Raw genomic sequence first — 11,497 nt, forward strand, 5'->3', positions numbered from 1 at the left:
TGCAACGGGATGAACCGAGCGCCATAGAGTAAGGCACAAAAGTTATCATCGATAATACTATTATAGAATATTTAATCATTAGATTAGATTTTATAAAGTAAATAGTAGCATGTGGCAAATGTGGACAAGTGTGAAAATTGCACAAAAGTTCTCCGCATATTTGAACGTGTCGTGCTGATGAAAATTTGCTGCGATGCAAAAATTTAATAATAGGAATTTCTCTCAAACTCATTCGGGCAAGCGAAATGCCGACAATTTTAAACGTGCCACAAATGCGCGTAGGTCAAAAATTTCTCATTCAACCTCATTAGAGATTATTCGATATGAAGTGAGGAGGTACCAACAAGTGAATCCAACTTATTAAGTGATTATTGGCCAAGGGACCACAATTTGGATTATTTCGCACGTAATCAAAAATGGCTTCTTTCGATCTGATTTGTATGCGAAAATCATCGGTAGGTGCTCCCAAAGGAGTTTTTAACAGGTAACGGAATAGACAGGTCTTTTACTTTTTGATTGTAATTTCATGTACTTTCATGCCTTTTCGTCTTGATGGCATTTCAGTGATTTTCTCGGTAAAAAGAGAGCTTTAAAAGAAATTTTTAAAGAAAATCTCGAAGGAATTCTTGGGATTTGAGAGAAAAAAAAAATTTGCAGTTTTGCATTTAAAATATTTTTTAACATTTTTTGTGATTTTTTAAAAAATTTTTGGTTTTGTATAAAACTAAAAATTTTTTATTAAATTAAATTAATTAAAAATAAAAAAAATTATAAATAAATTAAAATAGGTAAAATATTTTTATTTTGATTTTTTTAATAAAAATATAAAAATATTTTTAAAATTGAATTAAATATTTTTTTTTTTAATTTCTTATCAATGAAATGAATATGAATTTTTTTTTAATTAAATTAAATTTTAACAATTAATTCATGATTAAATTCTGGAAAATTTTCAATAAATATTAAATAAATTAAAAATTTATTTTATTATTTTAAATTTTATTTAAATTTATTTTATTTATTTAAATTTTATTTTATTAAATTTTATAAATAAATAATTTAATTTTTAAAAAATTTTCTAAAAAAAATTAATTATTTTTATTAGGTAATTAAAATCAATTATTTAAAATTCATACCTAATTAAAAATTCATAAAAAGATAAATAAAATAAAAAATTGGAAAAAAACTATTTCTAAATTTTATTAAATTTTCAAATAATTTCAAAAAATAATTTATTTTTTTTTTAATTTTTTTAGCAATAATAGGCGAACTAAAAAAATATTTTATTATAAATTGATAAATTTAAAATTTTTTATTTTATTATTTTTTTTTTTTCTATTAATTAAATCAATTATTAAGTTAAAATTTAGTTTAACTAAATAAATAATTATTAAAGATATTTAAAAAAAATATTAATACAAAAAAAAAATTATTATTATGATGCAATTTTGATGAAAAAAATAATTTAAATATGCTAAAAAATCAAAAGAGAATTAATTTAATTTTATTAAATGAAAATCACAAAAAATGTCAAAAAAAAAATTCAAACAATAAAAATCCCTAATGTACAAAAAAATATCGCTTCAGTAACCGTAAACGACCAACTTTTAATCGTTCGTCATCGTCTTGACATGATTTTGTCATTTAAACACTTGGCCTTCATTAACTCTCTTAACTACTTTATAGAAAAATTCAACGACTCTCCCTTTTTTCTACTTTTTTTTTATTAATTACACGATTTATTCTACGATTCATGATGTTATGATGATCACTCAATTTGTTGTACTAACACTTTTTAGTCGTCGTCGTCGCATGTAAAAAGTTTTCTTCGTACAGTTTTTTTTTGTTGACTCATTCTCCATTTTAACACCGCAACTTTGATAGAGAGACCATTATTTATTAATTTATTATTCAGTGTTGACTTGCGCTTGATGGACAGCTAAAAATTATGTAAATTACGAGAGCACTAGATTTTTTTTTCTTTTTCCTCTTTTTGCTTCTTACTTACTTACTTGCGTTGTCTGGGCTGTCATAAAAAAAATAATGACTTAATTTTTAAATAATAATATTTTTATTAAAATGTAGAGAGAACATTAATTGAATGAAGAAAAAAAAGTAATGAAATAAAAAAAGGAACGGAGTATTTTTTTTTTTGATAATGAATTAATGAGCAACAAATTCGTTAATGAACAAATAATAATTAATGAATTTCACTTGAATATTTTTGATGAGGTAGAACGACGACGACGACTAACGAATGGAGATGATGGAAAAAGATATTCGGTTAATGAACTTTGTATGGTTCAGTTTTCCATTAGAGTTCCTTGCTTTTGATGAATTTAATTTTTTTTTTTAAAGAAATTTTTTACATTTTTTCGAAAATTGAAAAATTCAATAATAAAGTCACGTGGTTAAAAAAAACAAGTTTCGTAGCTTAAAAAATTTGCATGAATTAAAATACAAAAGTCACGTGGTTGAAAAAATTCGAAAAATTTAAAAAAAAATCAATAATGAAATCACGTGGTTAAAAAAAATTCAAAAAATTTTAATAATAAAGTCACGTGGTTGAAAAAAAATTCAAAAAATTTCAAAAATGAAGTCACGTGGTTAAAAAAAAAAAGTTTCGTAGCTTAAAAAAAATTCATGAATTAAAAGACAAAAGTCACGTGGTTAAAAAAATTTTAAAATTAAAAAAAATTCAATAATAAAGTCACGTGGTTAAAAAAATTCAAAAAATTTGAATAATAAAGTCACGTGGCTAAAAAAAAATTTAAAAAATTAGAAAATTTAAAAAAAAGAATAATAAAGTCACTTGGTTCAACAAAAAAGTTTCGTAGCTTAAAAAATTTGCATGAATTAAAATACAAAAGTCACGTGGTTGAAAAAATTCGAAAAATTTAAAAAAAAATCAATAATGAAATCACGTGGTTAAAAAAAGTTTTATAAATTAAAAGACAAAGGTCACGTGGTTAAAAATATTTGAAAAAATTTAAAAATTCAAAAAAAATCAATAATGAAGTCACGTGGTTAAAAAAAATTCAAAAAATTTGAATAATAAAGTCACGTGGTTAATAAAAATTCAAAAAATTTTAATAATAAAGTCACGTGGTTGAAAAAAAATTCAAAAAATTTCAAAAATGAAGTCACGTGGTTAAAAAAAAAAGTTTCGTAGCTTAAAAAAAATTCATGAATTAAAAGACAAAAGTCACGTGGTTAAAAAAATTTTAAAATTAAAAAAAATTCAATAATAAAGTCACGTGGTTAAAAAAATTCAAAAAATTTGAATAATAAAGTCACGTGGCTAAAAAAAAATTTAAAAAATTAGAAAATTTAAAAAAAAGAATAATAAAGTCACTTGGTTCAACAAAAAAGTTTCGTAGCTTAAAAAATTTTCATGAATTAGAAACCAAAAGTCATGTGGTTCAAAAAAAAATCAAAAAATTCCAACAAATTTCAATAATTTGGTCACGTGGTTAAAAAAAATTCAAAATTCAAAAAAAAAACTTCAAAAATTAAGTCACGTGGTTAAAAAAAAATTCAAAAAATTTAAAAATTCAAAAAAATAAAGTCACGTGGTTTAAAATATTTCAATAAAAAAAAGTCACGTGGTTTTAAAAAAAATCAAAAGAAATGCGCTCAAACCTAAAAAAACTGAGCGATTTTCCTTAAAAAAAAAAACCAACCAAGCATCAGGTGTTTTTTCGCTATGCGCTTGACAAGAACGAGGGAACCAGAAAATTGTTTAAACAAACTTTTTTTTCATTTAACGTAATGTAATGTAATTAAATTCAAATCAAATCATCACCATACACACGAACGTTCGCCGAAGCGACTCAGTCATTCATCTTGCTTCGTATCATTAACGACCCCAAATATCGTTCACACTTTGCAAAGAATTTTTACATCCAGCTCCGAAGTGTTACATTTATGATGACGACTGTCGTTTATCAACACGCCGCACGAACGACATCCCATGAACGAGACGAGCATCATCAATCTTTTTGATTGCATATGTTTCTCGAGCACGAGTCCCCCGGGCCGACTGCAATTTTACTCGCTCGCCAAATTCTATCCACTGGAGGACAATTTTCACACTAGTTGAGCGATTAACGGCAAAAAATGCGAAAATTAATCATCGTCGTGACTTTTGAATGGATCCTTTGTTCTTGCGAAATCGTCTCATTTTTTGGCGTTTTGTCAGCCACGCGTTCACGAGATAAGAAGACGAGTCTTTTGTCTGAATATCTCTCGGAATAATCAGAAAATTTTCCTTTCTTACTTTCTTTGTGTTAAGGTACGAAGCAACAACAAAAAAACGATCATTAATCATAACAATCGTATAAAACATTCGAGTATTTGTTGTCGCTGTTGTCACACGATAATAAATAAATGCCTGAGAAATGAGTGATTGTAAAATTGTAATAAATATAAAATGAATTCTCGTTCTCCTTCGTTTTCTCCGGTTTTAACCCCATCCACATCTCACACAGTTGCAATGCGGGGTAAAATATGAAGTCGGAAAATTTATATGGGAAAAGTTCGGCGCTGAACGATGATGAATAACGACTCGAATGAGGACGACAAGAAGTTGTTATTATTGCAGAAAACGACACGAAAAAAGTTTTAATGGAGGAACATTTTATTCTGCGGGATTTGCAACAATTCAATTTTTTTTTTCAGTTTAATATTTTTTTTTTATTTTTAAATAATTTTTAAATAAATAATTAAGTTTTTTTATTAAATAATTAATAAATAAAAATATTTATTTATCCAATTACGTATTTAATTAAATTAAATCAAATTTAATATTTTATTCATATAACATTTTTTTTCTATTTAAAAATTAAATCAATTTTTTTATTAAATGAAAAAAAATATTTTAATTTTTGAATTAAATTAAGAAAAATTAAAAAAATATATTAAATTAAATTTTGAATAAAAAATTATTTCTTTAATTTTTTATTTTTTATTTAATTATTTTTTTTAATTAATTAGGTATATATTTTTTGATTAATTAATTTATAAATTAATTTTTTAAAAATTATTTTTTTTTTTACTTTTTTATTTATTTAATTATTTATATGTAAATTTAAATGTATAAATTTATTTTCTTTTTAATTTTTTTATTTAAATTTATTAATTATTTTTTTTTATTTTATTGAAAATATAAATTATTTAGTGCATCAATAGGAAAAAATAATTAGAACCTAAAATAGGGTCAAAGGTAGAGTTAATTATTTTTGATGAAGCATTTTAGCAATTAGCACATAGAATTACAAAGACATAAAATTTTCTCCGATTTTCATGTCGAACGAATTATTTATCTCTATTAAATCAATTGAATAACACGAACCTCACTAATATTATCCCGATTTGAAATTATTTAATTGGCAACTTACAACATTCATTAAATAATACTGACAAACGAAATGATCGAAAATAGTAATTTTTAGAAGATGAGAAAATTATTGCTTTTGAGCGACGAATGTTGTTTTTGCTTCCATATATTTGTGATTTTTGACTTATTTTTTTAAATTTTAAATTAATTTGTGATTTAATTAAATTTTTAATAAAAATTTAAAAACTTCTTAATAATGATGAATAATAAAACAAAAAATCAAATTTAATAAATTAATAATTTAAATTAAATTAATTTATCAAATTAATTTATTAAAAATTTTAATTTTTAATAAATTTATTTTTTTTTTTAATTTTTGATTCATTAAGTTACCCAAAAAAAATTTTCTGTTTTTTTTTTTAAAGAAAAAATTTAAATTATTTAATTAATTAATTCAATTTAAAATAAATTAAAAAATTATCAATACAATTCACTTAAAAAAAAATTAAAATAAATAAAAAAAATAATAAAAATAATTTAAGTATTTTTTTTTAAATATTTAATTTTAATCTGATAAAAAATAAAAATTTGATAAATTTCGAGAAAATAATATTTTTTTATTTTATTAAAAAAATATTTTTTTTAAATTTTAAAAAAATATATAAAAAATATTTTTAGCAAATAGAATTTTATAATTAAATTATTAATTAATTATTTTTTTGTATTTTATTAAAAATATAAATTTTATTTAATTTTTTGTGAAAATCATAAAGTATCCTACAAACCCTGTCAAAAATATTTCATAAATTCACAAAATCCAACCAAAACAACTGAATTGCAAAACTTTTTGACAAGCAAGGTGAATGCATAAATCTCCATGAAATTTATCTCAAATCCACAAAACATTTTACAAACTTTAATCACTTGTGATCACTTACTTTTGCAAAATATTCCTCGGTCATCACCCTTTTGTTCTCATTTCCTCCCAAAGTTTGTTTGTCTTTTTTTTCTGTGTCTTCCTACCTTCAATAAAACAAGTCCTCCCTTAACTTGTCAATACCTTCATCTTCATTTTCATGCCGAGCGACTGTCTTGTAATAAAAGACCAAATTTATCACCATCAGGAACTCCATTTTGCCGCGTCATTCAAAAAAGGGAAGAAAAAGACAACACTTTGCGATATTGAAAGAAAATTGTCTTTTGCCGAGTGTGTTTCATCACAATCGTCGTGCCAAATAAATGAGCATGGATTAGATGTTGACATTTTGCAGCTTTACCTAGAATTAGAAAGACAATCAACTAAATGAATTGTTGTAGATATCTCGGGAATCCACTTAAGCTCGTAAGATGCTGAAAAGCGAACGTATGTCTCACGGCTTTGCTCTGTCGCAAGCGGAATACAAAACAAGACGCCATACAAAATAAAAAGGGGAGAAAATTGTATCAAATTACTGAATTCATCTATCAATAATTATTGCTCATCCATCAAAACTATTATTTTATTTTGCTCGTTCTTGTTTGTTTTTCTTGCTTACTTGCGATTTTTGTTCATAAATGAGCTTTTCAGCGGGAAAATATGAATCAACAGATTTTGTGTGATGAAAAATGTTACTTTGCCCGGCAAATTGATGTTTGTGCGTTTATTTTTGTTTTTTTGGAAATTAATAAATTAGAATCAGTCTTTGTTCCATTCATGCTTTTATTGCGCTCTTAATGCTCTTAGAACTCTGTGAATCAGCACGTTTTTTGTTCGTTAGACGTATTTATCGCTATGCCAGTTTATTTTTATGAACAATGGATCATTTTTTTTATTTGATGAAAATATTTGTGAATATTCACGAATATTTTGTAAAAATGTTTTGCTGGAATAAAAGTCATAAAAAAAATAAATTTTATGAATAAAAATGACACACACGTGGGAGTTGATAAAGGACTGCATTGAAAAATATTTGTTTAATGGATTTTTGTAAGGATTTTTTTTCACCTTTTTTTTCGTTGGAATGTTTTTGTTAATTTTTTTTATTAATATTTTGCGATTTTTTCCTCTGATTTTTTTTAATTAATTTTTATTTAATTTTAATTTTTTTTAATATTTTAATTATTTATTTTTTTTTAAATAATTTCGGTTGATTATATTTTTTTTTATTTTGCATTAAATTTTTTTAACAATTTTATTTTTTTTGTCAATTTATTTATAATTTTAATTATTTATTTTATTTTTTTAAAAATTTTATCTTATTTTTATTTTTTTTTTGATAATTTTCTGTCTTTTATTTTTTAAAAATATTTCTGTTAATTTTTTTATTTTTTTCACTTTTTATTTATTTTTAATTTTTTTATTTATGAATTTTCAAATTTTTTCTTTAATTAATTACATATTTTTTTAATTTTTGAAAATAATTTCTGTTCATTATATTTTTTTTTATTTTGCATTAAATTTTTTTAACAATTTTATTTTTTTTGTCAATTTATTTATAATTTTAATTATTTATTTTATTTTTTTTTAAATTTTATCTTATTTTTATTATTTTTTTTTTTTTGATAATTTTCTGTCTTTTATTTTTTAAAAATATTTCTGTTAATTTTTTTTTATTTTTTTCACTTTTTATTTATTTTTAATTTTTTTATTTATGAATTTTCAAATTTTTTCTTTAATTAATTATCTATTTTTGTAATTTTTGAAAATAATTTCTGTTAATTATATTTTTTTTTTTTTATTTTAAATTTATGTTTTTTTAATTAATTTTAATAATTTTATTTATCAATAACAATATAAGTTTTTTTTATTTATTTGACGTTTTAGTTATTTAACTTTTTTTTTGAAAATTTTTACTATTTATAGTTGAACGAAAAAATTTTTCCTTATTTTTTTTTTTAATTTTTCTTTTTTATATTTTATTTAATTTTGTTCATTTATTTTTTAATTTAATTTTTTTTTGTAAAAACAACTTTGTGGATAAAAACTTATTCAAATATTATAATTTTTCATTTTTCACGAGAATTTTACAAAGAACTGAATAAAAATTTTAAAAATTAATTTTAATCCATTTTTCCTTTGAAAATCAGTTTTAAAAGCAATTTGACTTTTTTTATTTCATTTCCTGTCATTTGAAAGAAAATCACGCACAAAAGCTGAAAACTTTTATTTGAAAAATGCCTGTCAAAGTCCATAAATTTTCGAGGAAAAAATAAAAATAAATCAATATTGATGGAGAACATAAAAACCGCCGAATGTCTATCACACACACTTATTATTACTGTCCGACCTAGCGAATCAACATTTATTAGTGATGTGCGCGTAAAAATAATTTAGTGTTTTTTTGTTCGGTAGTGCTCAACGATGTGTGAGGAGGATGCCCGTACAGTGCCACACGGAAGGGGATTAAAGTTATACAATGATTTATGACTTCTGATAAATGTGAACGGAAAACGGCAGACAATTTTTTTTTGGCTCAAAAATAAATATTTTGACACAAAATAATTGCAGCAGAAACAACGACTCGAACAAACAAACAGCAGAAGGAAGAATTTTGATGCGATAAGAAAATTTCTGGAAAAAAACTATGAACACAAAATATTTATCTTTATTTTAATTGTTGTTGTTGTTGCTGCTGCTGCTGCTGTTTTGCCTGACTGCCATATTATATTCATTGTTTCAAGTCGTGCTGAAATAATTAATGACTGCATACATATTTTATTAATAAAAACAAAAACTGACATTTAACACAAGCTTCAACTCTGTGGTTGGTAAAATGTATGAGTTGTTTGCGAAAAAGATACGGAGCGAGAGAGTGAGTGAGTGAGCTATAAAGTAATAAAAACACATGAAAATTTTCTGTCTCACACTTCTTTGCATACACAAACTCATAATTTCTGTCGTTTTCTGGGATGTTTTTGTGCCCTGAGGATCGAAAATGAGCGATTTTAGGTCCTAAAGAGTTTCAAATTTGAAGAGCTGAAAAAGTTCAAAAGCTAAGAAAATTTGAAGAGCTGAAAGAGTTTAAGAGCTAAAAAAAATTTGAAGAGCTGAAAAGGGTCAAAAACTAAGAAAATTTGAAGAGCTGAAAAAGGTTAAAAACTAAGAAAATTTGAAGAGCTGAAAAAGTTAAAAAGCTAAAAAAATTTGAAGAACTGAAAAAGTTCAAAAGCTGAAAAAAATTGAAGAGCTAAAAAAGTTCAAAAGCTAAGAAAATTTGAAGAGCTGAAAAAGTTCAAAAGCTAAGAAAATTTGAAGAGCTGAAAAAGTTCAAAAGCTAAGAAAATTTGAAGAGCTGAAAAAGTTCAAAAGCTAAGAAAATTTGAAGAGCTGAAAAAGTTCAAAAGCTAAAAAAACTTGAAGAGCTGAAAAAATTCAGAAGCTAAAAAAATTGAAGAGCTGAAAAAGTTTAAGAGCTAACAAAATTTGGAGAGCTAAAAAAGTTTAAAGGAGTAAAAATCTTCTCTTTTGGGCCATAGAGTACGGAAAAAGCAACAACACTATCCAAAAAATGAAAATGTTTGCTCATTTCAGTCGTTTTTCTCGATGGAATTATGTGAAATGAAATAGTGCTTGGCACATCTTCTTTTTCTTCTTCTTCTTCCTTCTTCTGTTGCTACATAGCTTCATAGTTATTACACTTTATACACTTGGTAGGGTGAAAATTTTCTCATCTACATATTCGTTAGTGGTTTTTGCGCCAAACATTGCAACAAAAAATTAAAGTCTCGAATCTAATCGCAACACTCTTCTTACTGTGTGTGTGTGTCGTCGTCGTCGTTCTTGTCCCATGTTGACAATTTACGGCAGCACTAAATTTGCTTTATATGAGAAATGATGCTCATTTAAAGTTATATCCTTTTTGTTTTTCACTCTTTCTCTGCGGCGGCAGCATAGTGCATCGCATGCAATTCCTTCCGAATCAAGTCCTTGTCGAGCTGTAATGATTCGATATTTTAATACTTTTTGCCAACAAGGAACAAACAAAGTGCAGCACAACAACAAACAAGGCAGGCAAACAAAGCGAGTGAGAGAGAGAAACATGGAAAAAATGTCATAATTTTGATGAAAAATGGTCACCATTTAATGTTTACTCAGGTAAATCCTGCCAACTGGTGCTTGCTCTACGTTTCGCGTTGAGTGCATGGTTATTTACAAGAAAATCTTTAAAGCACAAAAAAAAAGACTTACGGGATGAATGGAAATGGGTTGCTATGCAATTTTTCATCACTCATCGTGATTACGATGAAAAAGGTGTGAAAAGAGATGCTCCAGTAATTTTCTGTTAGTTTAACTTTTAAAAGCATTTCACATAGAAAGTATGTGTTTCAGCTCAAAAATTATGAATAAGCTCTTAAAAAAGCTAAAAAGAATGAGAAGCCAAAAAAAATATGAAAGTCAAAAGACTTAAAATTCTTAAGAGCTGAGTTTTTAAGAGCTAAAAAATTTAAAGAGCTAAAAATTTCAGAATTTTCAAAAACTGAGAATTTTCAAAAACTGAGAATTTTTGAGAGCTAAAAATTTTAAAGAGCTGAGTTTTTAAGAGCTAAAAATTTTAAAGAGCTGAAAATTTTCAAGAGCTAAAAATTTTAAAGAGCTGAAAATTTTCAAGAGCTAAAAATTTTCAAAAACTGAGAATTTTGAGAGCTAAAAATTTTAAAGAGCTGAGAGTTTTAAAGAGCTAAGAATTTCAAAGAGCTGAGAGTTTTTAAGAGCTAAAAATTTTAAAGAGCTGAGAGTTTTTAAGAGCTAAAAATTTTAAAGAGCTGAGAGTTTTAAAGAGCTAAAATTTTTAAAGAGCTGAAAATTTTCAAGAGCTAAATATTTTAAAGAGCTGAGAGTTTTGAAGAGCTAAAAATTTTAAAGAGCTGAAAATTTTCAAGAGCTAAAAATTTCAAAGAGCTGAGAGCTTTTAAGAGCTAAAAATTTTAAAGAGCTGAAAATTTTCAAGAGCTGAGAGTTTTGAAGAGCTAAAAATTTTCAAAAACTGAGAATGTCTTAAAGCTGTAAATTTGTAAAAGCTGAAAGTTTTCAAAATCTGAGAAAATTTTAATGAATTTTTAGTATTTTCAAATGAAATAAAAATACGCTTAAGCCAATTTTCTTCAAGAAAACTCCTTTTAAACTTGTTTTTCTTTTTACTTTCCTTCATTTTTCTTTTTATTCTTGAAAAGTGAAAACGT

This window comes from Culicoides brevitarsis, chromosome 3 (assembly GCF_036172545.1).
Source record: "Culicoides brevitarsis isolate CSIRO-B50_1 chromosome 3, AGI_CSIRO_Cbre_v1, whole genome shotgun sequence".
In the NCBI taxonomy this organism is placed as follows: domain Eukaryota; kingdom Metazoa; phylum Arthropoda; class Insecta; order Diptera; family Ceratopogonidae; genus Culicoides; species Culicoides brevitarsis.